Source organism: Leopardus geoffroyi, chromosome A1 (assembly GCF_018350155.1).
Source record: "Leopardus geoffroyi isolate Oge1 chromosome A1, O.geoffroyi_Oge1_pat1.0, whole genome shotgun sequence".
Lineage (NCBI taxonomy): Eukaryota > Metazoa > Chordata > Mammalia > Carnivora > Felidae > Leopardus > Leopardus geoffroyi.
Window position 1 is genome coordinate 19,879,180 of NC_059326.1, and position 13,813 is coordinate 19,892,992.

The 13,813-nt window shown below is 43.4% G+C and overlaps 1 protein-coding gene and 1 long non-coding RNA gene across 2 annotated transcripts in view; both read right to left on the bottom strand.

The window, feature by feature from the left end:
* Positions 1 to 13,813, bottom strand: part of WDFY2 (WD repeat and FYVE domain containing 2) — a 181,709-nt gene that overhangs the window by 130,423 nt on the left and 37,473 nt on the right. The gene's annotated exons all lie outside the window — the stretch shown is intronic.
* LOC123596992 lies at positions 10,428 to 12,005 on the bottom strand. The gene is made up of 2 exons (XR_006711913.1): positions 11,341 to 12,005; positions 10,428 to 10,813 (listed from the first exon to the last, which is right to left on the bottom strand). It is a non-coding gene; the product is annotated as an uncharacterized LOC123596992 (long non-coding RNA).

Sequence of the window (13,813 nt, forward strand, 5' to 3'; positions counted from 1 at the left end):
AGTGTGCCACACCAATCTGCCTGTGGCCCCCAATCCAGTGAAAGGACGAACCAGGAGGTACTCGAGGCAGCCGGACTCTAACGCCTCGGTCTTACTCACCTCTATCTTATTTCTGAAGTTGTCTGAGCACTCTGAGAGAGGAAGGAAGCAGACTGTGAGGACAGAAGGAAAAATGCAGGAAGCTTGCTGAAGTTGTCACTATTTAGATAACAGAAGACAGGAAGCAAAGAAAATGGCCTCCAAGCAGCTACAGCACCTTGCACAGTGCTTCGGGTAGGTCTGGGTTTGATCGCTTCTAACGGGCCTAGAGGGACACGAGACAAACAACATGCGGCTCTGTCATATTCTCTCAGTTACACAGAGCTGCTATTCTTTTTTTTTTTGTTTAAGTTTACTTATTTACTTTGAGAGACAGAGAGAGAGAGAACGGGGGAGGGGGAGAGAGAGGGCAGGGGGAGGGGAAGGGTGAGAGAGAGAGAGAGAGAGAGAGAGAGAATCCCAAGCAGGTTCCATGCTGTCAGTGTGGAGTCCGATATGGGGCTTGAGCCCATGAACCATGAGATCATGACCTGAGCCAAAACCAAGAGTCGGATGCTTAACCGACTGAGCCACCCAGGTGCCCCACAGAGCTGCTATTCCTACAGGCTGGCATGGAAAATAAAGGTATAAAGGTCACTTCATAATTTCTCTCTCTTCTAATGCCGTTGAAAAGAATTAGGGCTTCCCTACAGGGCAGCTCTCCATATCTCCCTACCTTCTCCTCCAGCTCTACGTCTTGTCAGTGTGGACGAAATCCACTTAATCCAACCATAACACATCCAATCACTTTGATCAGTACACACAAAACGTTTTAGCCAACAAGTTCTCCTTGCTCTACTAAATTTATTCTTGGTACTGAATACCTGAGAAAAATCGGCCCCGGATTTCCAGTCTTCAGGTGGTAACAGGTGTTGTAAATTTGCAAAAGTTTAATTGACTCTAATCTGGTTTCATGATACTAAAACTCTGTTTACTAAAAGGCCGAAGTATTACTCCTCCTTCATTTTGAAAAGCATGCACAAAGTATGTATTACAAACCAGGGCTGGTACTAGAAATACAAAGAGAGTATAAATGGGGTCCCAGCCCTCATTAGCCCACAGTCAGGTTTTTATTCACTCTTTCTCAAAAACACACCTCCAGGGCTTTGCAAGACTACACTATTAGTTCTTGGTGTTGTTATTTACAGAATTAAAACTACATCTCTGCTTGAAAATAAGGGAGAAAGAAGATAATGAAAAAGAGACTCTACAGTTTTTTGATCTCCAGTTTTGAAAGCTGGACTCGAAAATAAAAACATCTGTGTTACATACGGTAGGAGATTTCGAGATATAATAATAATGACTAACATTTAGTGAGCACTTACCCCAAGCAAAGTTCAGTTCTAGTTACCTTCTGAGAATTACTTGATTTAATCTTTACACGGGTCCTATATAGATTGGCACTTTTACTATGTCCATTTTCAAGATGATGAAACTGAGGTACAGAGAGGTAAAGTAATTTACTTAACATCTTAGGAATTAAAGGAACCAGAATTCAAACCCTGCAGCAGCCTGTCTCCAAACTCCATGCTTTTGACAACTAATCCTGTCACTGAGGAAAGAAAGATTCAAATATCAGAATTCTGTAGTAGGTTAAGCTGACTGACCACTGGAAAAAAAATTTCTGGTCCCAGAAACAGACCCAAGTATACAGAAGAAAGATAAATTAAACAATAACTTATCTTATTGTTCCCAAAAAGTGGACCCTTACCTCACACCATTTATTAAAATAAATTTGTTGCTTTAAAGAATTACACGTGAGTACCTGGAACCAGGATGATACAAATGACTCCCTTTCCTCATCGCTTTTTGTGAAAACGACCCAACTGACCCATAAAGAAAATTCTTCACCACTCACTGGGTGCTTAAGAGCCCCATCCACCGACCAGAACCCTTGAGGAGAGTCAGCAGAGGATGGTTTAGAAAAGCCCCCAGTGAGTGGAGAGTCCAATCAGCAGCCAGTCCCTGGGACGTCATTGGCAAAAAACTGCTGCCATTCACCAGTTACTGCGAGCTGGGAGCCCGACGAGGTGCTTCAAGCTGTTAACAAATTTCAAGATTATTATACGCGCCAGTAAGCTGATGTTCAGAGCGTTCAACGAGATGCCCAGTGTTGAACAGCTTATAAGAAGCAAAGCCAGGAGTGGAACACCATGGCTATCACAGACTCAAGCCTAAACTCTGAAGCATTCACTGCACACAGAGGGCCCAAGCCCACCAGGGTCCCCTCTTCAGATCCTGCGGGCAGTTCCTGAATCAGAGCAGAGGCTGGACCAACGTGGGACAAAGAGCTGTGCTGGAGTTTCTGCCTGGATGCCAGGCCAGGCAGCTATTCAGGGGGAAGGGAAACTACTCCAGGCAGCTTAGAGCTGCCAACCGCAACACAAAAGGGAGACTGTTCCGCAACAAAAGGGGGACTCTGCCCTGCAGCTGTCTCCCACTGCCTACAGCTCCATCCCTACCCCACACAGACTACTAGAACTCTCAGCTGCTGCTGAGAAAGTACAAGAAATCTAACTTTTCCCCTATTTTTGCCTATAATGAAAAGAACTCAACAAGGACCCACACAGTCTCTGACAGAGCGTGTTTCAGTTACCGATATGGAACAAACCAGACCTCTCTCGGCAGATGGGACAACAGAGATGCCAGCAAAGTTGCCGGGAGAACTCTGATATTTGAATCTGAATAATCAAGGCAACGGCAAGACACAAGACAAGTTTACAGATTTTAAAACTTACATTTGCAGTAAGATTCCAAAGAACAGCGGATCACTGACGGGAATTCACTAGGATGAAAGGTGAAAAGGAGCAATAGGAAATGGTACTTGAAGGTAAAAAGCAAAACTGCAGGCCTGAAAAACAGAAGCAGTGAAATGCAGACCGGCAATAGCAGAAGCAAAGGAGAGCCTGGCATCGATGTATTCAGTGAGACCTGCCAAAACTCACAGGAAGATCATGAAACATTGGAAGTTACCAGTGACAGGAAAGCTCCAGAATAACAGGTCCAGAAGCTCAAATATGTGCATAACAGAAATGTTTGAAAGAGAAAATGAAATGGGAGAGAAATAATGATTTGTGTAAAGGAGAAATAATAATTAAGTAAATAATGGGGGAAAAAACCAGAACTTAAAAATGAGTTTTTCAGACTGAAATTACTCACTCAGAGCTTGGCTCTGAATTCATCGTAAGAGATCCACGCATCCCCAAATTTCTGAATGTCGGGAGGGAACTATCCCATAGACAGACATCTGAACCTCCACCAAGATTTAGTAACAACAACAAAAAGGAACATGGATGAAATGGACATTGGGTCTCATCTGCCATACTAACTGTTAAAAGACAGCAGAGTAAGATGTACAGGACCCTGAAGGGAAAAGACTATGGCATAAGGCTCTAAATTGAGCTAAATTATCAATACTATAATCATCATGATAAAGCAGAAGAAATATGTAAGAATACATAAGAAATATAAAAAATAAAAATATACACTATGTAAGAAAAATATACTGTCCATAAATCCTTTCTTGAAAAAAAATTCTTTCTTTTTAAGTGTATTTATTTATTTCGGGAGGGGCAGAAGGGCAGAGAAAGAGGGAGAGAGAATCCCAAGCAGGCTCCACACCCTCAGCACAGAGCCCGACTTGGGGCTCAATCCCACCACCCTGGGATCAGGCCCTGAGCCGAAATCAAGAGCCTGACATTGAACTGACTGAGCCACCCAGGCATCCCAGGAAAAGAAAATCCTTCAGGAAGGGAGGACACACAAGCAATTGAAAAAATAAATTAAAGAACTCAAGGGGCACCTGGGTGGCTCAGTCAGTTAAGCATCCCACTTGGTTTCAGCTCAGGTCATGATCTCCCCGGGCTTGAGTTCAAGGCCGACCTCAGGCTCTCCACTAACAGCACGGAGCCTGCTTGGGATTCTCTCTCCCTCTGTCTCTAGCCCTCCCCCACTTGCTCCCTCTTGTCTGTCTCGCAAAATAAATAAACTTACAAAAAAAAATTTTCTAAATAAAGAACTCAAGAAAGTAGAACATATACAGCAGCACAGACATATAGAAGTATAAAAGAAATAGCAGTGAACAGTACAGCTAAGAAAACAATGCTAATGGTGTTGAAATTATGATAGGAATGTTCAGCAAGGATGCTTAAAGGGACAAAACGTAAAAAAAAAAAATTGGAACAAACATTTCTGTTTCAACAAAATTTAGGTGGTAAGAGGAAGCAAGGAAGGAAGGAAGGAAGGAAACAATGTGCTGAAGCATTCATGGTTTATGGGAACTGCACAGATACTGTTCCAATGTTAAATAAGTTCAAATTTTAAATGTACCCACAATTAGAACACAAATTAGACCTGCAACTCCCAAGTCACAAAAAGAACTGTTTTTCTGCTTTAAACGAGAGGAAAATTTGACATAGTAAAAAAGAAAGGATAATAATTTGAAAACCTAACACAAGATGCCAGGGTAAGACCAAACATGCAGTGAATACTAAGGGGTTAAATACCCCTACAAAAGAGGAACATTCACAAATTGGGTAAAAGAGCGAAACCCACCCCCAGGGTTATTAAATGAGGCAACGTTTGCAAAAAAAGTGCCAGGCATATAGTAATTGCTCAAAAAAGTGTATATGAAGAAAGAAATAACATTGTAGGCACTGTGGCAAACCAAACACTTCAAAAAAGAAGAAGAGAGGAAACTTTGCCAGTTTAAAATACCAAAATCTCATTAAAATTAAAAAAAAAATGTTTTTAAAGTCTTATGATGAGCTGACAAGAAAATAAAGGAAATCCTCAGAGGTCGAAAACCTTAAAAAAGCATATAATCTTTGACCCAGAAATTCCACTTGCAGAAACTTATTCCACACTCACATGTTACACAAGTAAGGAATCAAGGGATGCCTGGCTGGCTCCCTCGGTAGAGTGTGTGACTCTTGATCTCTGGGTTGTGAGTTCGAGCCCCACATTGGGGGTAGAGATCACTTAAAAAAAAGAAAAGAAAAGAAAAGAAAAGTAGCAACTGTATGTGATAGGAGAAGAGAAAAGCAGTGTGTGGTCAATTATGGATGATAGGCTCTATGTTCATTGTGTGCAAAAGCCAGGAATCATAAACGTGGGAAGAATGCATAAATTCAAGGCAGTTTTCTCAGTTTAGAATGACCTGGGCTGCAGGGGCCCATGGGTGACTCAGTGAAGAGTCTAACTCTCCGACTCTTGATTTTGGTTCAGGTTATGATTCGCAGTTTGTGGGTTTGAGCCCCGTGTTGGGCTCTTTGCTGTCAGCACAGAGCCTGCTTCAGATACTCTGTCCTCCTCTCTCTCTGCTCCTCTCTCTCTCTGTCTCAAAAATAAATAAACATAAAAAAAGAAAAAAAAAGAATGATCTGGGCTGTAAATAACAGAACTGCAACCGCAGTGATGTAAACAATAAGACTCCCAGGCAGACAGTTCCAGGTTGATCAGTGGCTCACATGTATCTTTCATGGCTGAAGCCCCACATTTCCACCTATCCCCTTCCAGTGTGCTAGGGACATCATGTTAGGCAAACCCGAGGTTTGTAAGATTGTATCGATAACACCATACTAAAATTGGAGGGGGAAAAGAGCTAAAAGAAACCTGTGTCCCCTGCTCACTGCTCCCTGTCTCTCAAAAATAAACAAACATTTAAAGAAATTAAAAAAAAATCTGTGAATAGTGGTCGTTCCAACATGGTGGATCACGGGTGGTTTCTTACTGCCTTCTTTCTATGCTTTTTTTGGGCTTTCTGTATTTTTTTTTATAAGAATGTAAATACTTGTAATAAACTGAAAAAAGAAAATGTCTTTCAGATGAACTGAAATAGAAATGCTACTGAAGAAAGGGGCTCAATGGCCTCTTGGCCATAATGGCATGGGTACTTTTCTTGTTTTCCAATTAGAGTTCTTCCAAATTGACCTGTCACGTGTATGAGTTTTCTAATTCTCCACCACATGCATACTAGTTTTGTATAAAAAGTAAGCTCATGATGTTGTTAATGATTATCCACTATGTAAGGTGTAACACTTTATAGAACAGTTCCTTTTCATGGGCCTTTATTTCACGATTACTATTACAGCCTTTATAGATAAACACAGGAAAATTAAAATAGAAAAACAGAGCACGCTGCAGTGAGGAACCTGACACTGTAATCATTCAAGAGCCTTCCCTAAAATCACATTAAATCAGGAAACTTAAATCCATTTTTTGCCAGCAGCATTCTCTTTTCACATGCCATCTCTCATAAAGATAATATGAAGACAAATTCATGGTTATAATGCATCAATTTCCAAGGGGCTCGATTTCTTTTAGATATTTAATTAACACCAGTAACCATCTGTGCCCTAAATCTACTGTAGACAAAATGAATGTTGAGAGACCAAAGCAGGGCAGAGAAACCTACGCTACCCATTTGGTGTGCTTCAGTGACTTCCTCCCGTTAACCTTCCCCCCACGATGAGGTAGACGGAACAGTGTGAGGGACTTCCCACATGTACAGTTCAATCTATTAACTTCAGAGGCATCTTTCAAGACTAACTTCTCCACAGCTTACACCTAAAAATCTGGATCTCACAATTTCAATTTCAAAACTGAAGAACCCCTGAGAGGTAATCTAAGCAAACTCCCCATTTCACACACAAGGAAACTGGGAGTGTACAGCTGAAAATCATCACAATGGATCGTTACAAGCAGAAATGTTCCACTGAGCACACAGAGGTCTTCGTAAAAGGTCTAAACCCTGCAAGCAGTTTTTTTTTTTAATGTTTATTTACTTATTTGGGGAAAGAGAGAGCGCATGAGCACAGGAGGGGCAGAGAGAGAGAGAGGGAGAGAGAGAATCCCAAGCTGGCCCTGCACTGTCAGCACAGAGCCCGATGCAGGGCTCGAGCTCACAACTGGGAGATCATGACCTGAGTCAGTATCAAGGGCGGGACGCTTAACCGAATGAGCCACCCAGGCGCCTCTAAACCCTGCAGGAATTTATCCTGCTGCTCAATCTTTAGTTGTGATCCTGTTTGTTAAATGCTGGTCAGTCCGTTTCTAACGCTCTTTTTAGATACTATAAATCTTCAAGTGAGAAAATTCTATTCAGTCCAACATGGTGGGTACACTAAAGCAGCAAAGTGCCATCTGTGGGGCATGAAGTGCCCTGTGAAGTCATTCTCCCTCCTCTTCCCCCTCCATAAGGAATGGAAATTAAGCTCTGCCTTTATGGTTACTGTCGCTGTCTTTACTAATGTGACAAGAGTCACTGAAGAATGTGTAAACGTCAAATTGTAAACAAAAAATTCACTGAAATAAAAATTTTTATTAGGCGTGTTTCATTTTGTTTTAGGCCCTGCCACATTAGTCACATGAATTATGAAATGCAATATACTTCATTATACAAAGTTAAATAAACTATAAACATCTACGATGTTAATCATCAATCAAAATTAACCGTTGGAGCCACTGGTGGAGAAACAGGAAGGAGCTATTTAATGAGCCTGGCACGGTAGATGAGGCTTCCTGTATTTTTCTGTGTGTTGGGATGATCCTTATGAGCCCTCTAGTAAACAGACATGAAAAACCCTGCCGTACAGAGAAGTAAACTGAGGCTCTGGGAGGTGAACTGATCCAAGCCTCGCAGATAACAGGATGGGCATCTCCAAACCCAGTCATCGCTCTACTGCACAAACGCGGCCACAAGTTCCAACAAAGAATGAGAAAAGATGAAGGTCCTACAGCGTGGAATTTACATTCTAAAGACACACTTGGGTCTCACATCCTCACCTGTTCAAGAGTTGGAGATCCCAAGCGTAATTCTAAAACATTAGTTCCTCCCTCAAATCCTCGCTGTGAGCTCACTGATGTGGCAGCAGGCCCTGGTGACGACTGGGGTGGGGGTGGCGGGCTGGCTCTGGGCCCTCCGACTGTGGTTTCTACTTTATTTCACCAAAAATTCTTAGGCAGACTTACTCCTGACTGTGTGAACGCTGTCTGACAACATTAAAACAATCAGACAGAAGTAACTTGCTGGAGTGTGAAGCAGTAAATGCTACATCAGGTGAAAATTCCCTCCGCTGATATCAGTTTCCTTTTCAAAGTCCTGGCTCATCCGTGCCCTGTCAGCATTCCACCCTCAGCCAGGGCTGGCTGCGCTCTGAGCCGCCTAATCTTGGCTGAATTCCACAGGATTTTAGTTGGCCTCAGTAATATTTTTGCTTAGCTCTCAAGTCTGGAGATACTTCTTCTCGAAGTGATTTTCCTTTTTGCTCTGAACTCCTGAAAACCCTCCAGACTGAGGAAGACGTTAATTAACTCGTATTAAGAAGAGGTACCAAATTTTAGTGGTGGTTGCCATGGGCTGCAGTGGAACAATTTTGCTTTGCATGTTAAAATACCTATTTGGGTGGGTTTTTTTAGAAGATTATTACTTTTAAGATCAACAGACACATTTTTTTCTCTGTATTACATAACAGGCTAAAAGCTACGTTCGACTTTTTTTCTCTTTATTACATAACAGGCTAAAAGCTGCGTTCGTTCAGCTTTGCAACCAGATTAAACTCAAGAAACGTGAATTTTGCACCCCAAACATTTACACAATCAAGTGCTAGACACGTGTGCCCTTAAGAGAGGAGGAAACCACCATATCAATACCAGGGATACGTGTGGTTAAAGTGCTGTTCCGCCAGAATATACTTGACCAGAAACCGCTAAGTTGGAATGATCGAAGTATCCAGAACCCTACCACCTCTCACTACCTCTGCGACTGTAGTCCCAGTCAAAGCCACTGCCACTGGTCCTGCTGCAATGGGCTGGCCTCCTAACGGGTCCTCCAGCTGCTGTCCCCACTCACTCCCACCCAGCCCATGGTTGCGTTGCACATAAGTCAGTCGATCCCATTAAACGAGAGTAAACTATACTCCTCTAATCAAAACTGCATCAGCGCTCTCCTCCCAGCCACACTGGTCTACACGCTGAGTGTCAGGAATATTCCTGCCACAGGGCCTTTGCACCAGCTACTCCCTCTGCCAGGGAAGCCCCACGGTTAGCCGCTCACCCTTCCAATCTTGGTTCGAACATGGCTCTCTCAGAGAAGACTTCTCACCTTCAGTGACGACTGCCCTGGCCATTCCTTTGCAAACAATGGAAATTTAACCTCCCTCCAACCCATAAATACCTGCAGTCTTGATCCTTTTACCTTGCTCTAGGGTTTTTTCCATGCTGCTCATCTTTACTTATCCATAATAACTACTGTTTATTTCTCCCCACAGGAATATAAGCTCCACTGCGGCAGGATCTTTGCTTTACTAATAATCATCCCCTGCCTAGAAAAGCACCTGGTAGAGTCAGGAACTCAACTAACATTTGCTGAACACATGATGAATTAAAATAAGCAGAGTGAAAGTGGCCTAATATGGGCGCATGAGGACCCGACACACAAGATTCTTGCCACTCCCAGTGATGAATGGAACCGGAAGAGCAAATCAGGAGTCACAACAGTACGAGAGCAATAGCTCACAGTCCTGGGCAACAGAACTATAAATATTCAGGCAAGGGTACTCTAACACAGGGTTAGAGTGTCTCGGATGAAATCTGAACTTCTGCTTTTTAGCAAATTCATTCTATCAGAACCCAGCAGTAAGCTGTGCACAACAACCCCAAGAAAAGTGTGTGCGTGGAGTAGGTTCGATTAAATGAAATCAATTTTACCACGGAGTGGTTTCCCCCAATCTGATCCTTTCTCTGATCTCTCATTTTTATCACATTATCTCCAAGCAGGGTTCAGTCACTTCAAAGACGGGTCTTGAAAGGAGTATTAGGGGACAGAGGGAGCACCGTCATTTAATTATGTCTCTTTATTCTGTTTCTTTTATCTTAAAAGCTTAGGGGACGGGAGGAGACAGTGAAGAAATTACATCTATAGATTAAAAAAAAAAAAAAAAGGATCCAACCCTTAAAAAAGAGCTGCCTGTAATGACTGTCCATTGTGGAAAAGACAAACACGAGATTGATTGAGAGGACAGGAACCACAAAATATCCAGAATTTCTAGAGGGAATGAGAAAAGGCTGGAAATAAGGTCGTTTCCAAATGTTGACAGGATATGCATTCCTACATGCTGACATCTGTTGAGAGGTCTGTACTGTGTAAACACACACACACACACACACACACACACACACACACACAAATATATCAACTTCTACAACAAAGGCAAATCACAGGTGACTACTAAAAATGGGTGAAGTTGATGCAAGCAGGCTAGGTCCGAGGACCCAGAGCAGGTCCCCCAGGACCAACCAAGAGGATCCTTGGCTTTGCACGGGATGAAAATCAAATGTGAGCCGAAAGGAAGTGAGAGCAGGGTTTACTGAAGACAGAGCAGATACAGACGGAGCCTGTGGGACATTCGGAAAGGAAAAAGGGCACGAGTCTCTGCTTGGGGTCTGGAGTTTTTATTGAGGGCGGTGCTCTGGTGCACGTATCTCTCAGGCATCCAGGAACTGGCCAAACAGGGACGGGGGCTCAGGTGTCTTCCATAAGTCACTTATGCCCTGGAGCCAGGGGTCTTGCTGTCAAGGTGTCTGGAGTCAGTGGTCTTAAAAAGCATTCATGAGACGACCTCTCTTGGACACTCCTTAGATGTTCTCTATTGTTCTGGAAAGACTCCAAAGAAATCATTAACTCCTTTACACGGTGGACATACATGATGGTGCGTGTAAAGTGGGGGTGCAGGCCCTAGGAAGAAGAGAAGCAGGGAAAGAAGTAAAGGGGAAAAACCCAGCTTTTTCTTCCATGGGGTCCCTTCCATTTCCCTATCTCAAAGAGATTTAAAAAACCATTGAACTCTTAGGCAGGATTCCAGGAGCTTGAATCAACTCAATGAATCCTGCTAACAACTCCTATGAATTAGGTGCTATGATCATGCCCATTTTAGAGATGAGGAAGGCAAGGCTTTCCTATCATTCTCCCTGCTCCTCCTCCAGCCTCCCTTTCATCTTCCTAATAGAGGGCTTGGTACATTGCCCACTATCTGTTTTAGCCAGTACTGCCCTGGTTCATGTCTGTCATTCTGGCCTAGGCGGTAACAACACCTACTTTCACTTCTTTTTTTTAATTGTAGGAAGAAAAAACACCTAACATGAAACTTACCATCTTAACCATTTTCAAATTTACCTTTACTTTTAAAAGGGTCCTAGTTTAGACCATAAATTATCTGATCAGCCTTGTCTACTTTAACTTCTCTACGGTAACTCTTTACTTACCTGCCTCCCTGATGGAACTGTGAGCCTTTGGAGAACAAAACTCCAGCAGAGTGCCAGGGAGACAGTGAGTAAATGTTTAATAACTGAACAAATGAACAAAGACGTTATTCTAAAATCCCTCCTTGGTTAATGTTCATTTTACAGAGGGAGTCGGCCCTCTACCAGGTTCAGAATTTGAAACCTGTAAATTATTCCTTACGTATCTGAGACACATAATGTAGCTAGAGAAAGTGCCAGTGGTCTACAGAACATTGTAAATGTGTGTTGCTGCACAAAAGAACAGTCATTTACCCACCAGTGAGCCGCCACAGGAGACAGTGGCTGCAAGAAAATGTGTGTGGGCTTATAAATATTTGGACAGATTCACAAGCCTGGAATAAAGAACAATAATAAAAAAACAAAAAGGGTCTCAAAACAAAGACAAGAAAGTCAAGTGCTCCACTTAAACACTCTTTTAAAATTCAAATATTATCTTTGGGGATGCGAAGCTCTGCACTGTCAGCATATGGCCTCCTGCAGTGAATCACAGCACAAACATATTCTGAGTTAATCCTGTACCTTTGTGAAGAGGGAAATAAGGACCTCCAATTTCAGTAGAACTTCATAAACCTAAAACGCAGTATTTAATGTGAAGCTAAACAACCCATCCTTCCCTCCCTCCAACCCTCTTCCTCTTTCTCCCCCGCCCCACACATATATACAATGTTCTCTCTCTCTCTCTCTCTCTGTCTCTCTCTCTCTTTCTCACACACACACACACACACACACACACACACACACAATGTTCTACATCAAGTTAAACTGAACAAAAAGATAAAAACAAAATTGAGAAAAAAAGGATAGAGTGTGGTTTTTATTGATTTAAAAACAGAAAATCCCACTACATGACTAACCGGGACAGTTTTATCAACATCATAATACTGAAGTTCTGTTCGGTGTTTTTAACCTGCACCCAAATTTTTAAGTCACTGGTACCACTTGACCACTTCGGAACCAATCTAATCTCTGTATTCCTCCAGATGGCAACTGTCACTTGGGCCCGAGGAAACCCAAAAGGACCCATCTGGCCAGCCATCACATTGCATACTTTAAAACTCACTCAGAGTTGAGGCGGCTGCCACTCTGTTCTTTGTAACTAAGACGTGAAGGCCAAAAGATATCTTCAATTCAGTATAGTCTTAATTGCTTTAAAGTCTGCTGTTTCCCAGGTGAACAAGGTCCCTTAATTCTTACAGATGTAATGAAGAGAGTATTTTTGAGCTAGTAGTACACTTGCACTGAACATGACCAGCCCTCAAGCTATCAAAGGTATCTGTTCGCCTGGGCAAGGCTTCTGTGCTTCTGTTCCGGCAGAAATGTAAGAAGGGAGGATGGGATGAGAGGAGAGAGACATGATTTTGCAGCAGGAATCGCATGCTCTACCCAGAGAAAACATTTTTTTCTAAATCACTTCAACTTTAGTAACACAGGGAAGCCAACAGGACTTGATCATCACGTTTTATACACGAGGAAAGTTCTAACACGAGGGAAGGGAAGTTCTAACCCAACAGGATGAGGAAAAGGGGGCAGGGCCTGGTCCAGAGGGAAGTGGGAAAAGAGGAAAGCCAGAGTCGGGAGAGGAAGTGGGGGAGGTTAAGTGTGTCCCACCCCCCCTCTTGAAAGGTGTGCTCACAGGGTGAAAGAAGGAAGGCCTCTGCCATGCTTCCAGTTTAGGATTCTGGGCACAGACTGCCTCGTGGGCCACACCACGTCGATTTGGTCTGGTCAGTCACATCCAAGTAAACTGTGCTACAGCAAAGTCAGACAGAGCAACGGCTGGAGTTTATCATTTACCTCTGCAGCCCTGACTTTTCTGTTTCCACGAGCCCCAGAAAATCCTGCCTGAATAGGGTGAGACAGAAATGAGCAGTTGCAGATGGGATGGGCTGGACAGAGGGTCAAGGGAGTGCCCAGTGAGGGGCGACGTGACGCCTCTACAAAGACTGTAGGGGACCAGATCACTAGGCCAAGAGCTGGCTGAAGGATATGGCAGAGGCCCAGAGGGGAAGCATGCCCGTAAGAGCCAAAGTGAAGCGGAGCCTGCCAGGAGCACGACCAGGCATGACCAAGCATGACAAGCAAAACAGGAGTTCCAGCAGCAAGAGCTTTCGACGGCCAGCTCCAGGGAGGGACGCCCTCGCTCAGCCATCTCCAGTCCAGGCAGCTGCTCCACGGCAGAGCCACGAGGGACTCGGAGGTTACCAGGTGGGTTTACAGATCCCATCCACTCCCCAGCCCACCCCTCCCCTTCACCCAGATGCCACCTTAGCGAGGTCCGTGGAGGAAAAGGAAATCCAAGAATCAGAGCACTTGGCATGGGTAAAAGTGAGCATCTACCTAAAGACTACTTAAAGTTGTTGCATCAGACTAATTTCACTGGATTAAGCCATATTTAAGCTGCTGCCCCCATCGACTTCCATACTGGGAAGGGGCT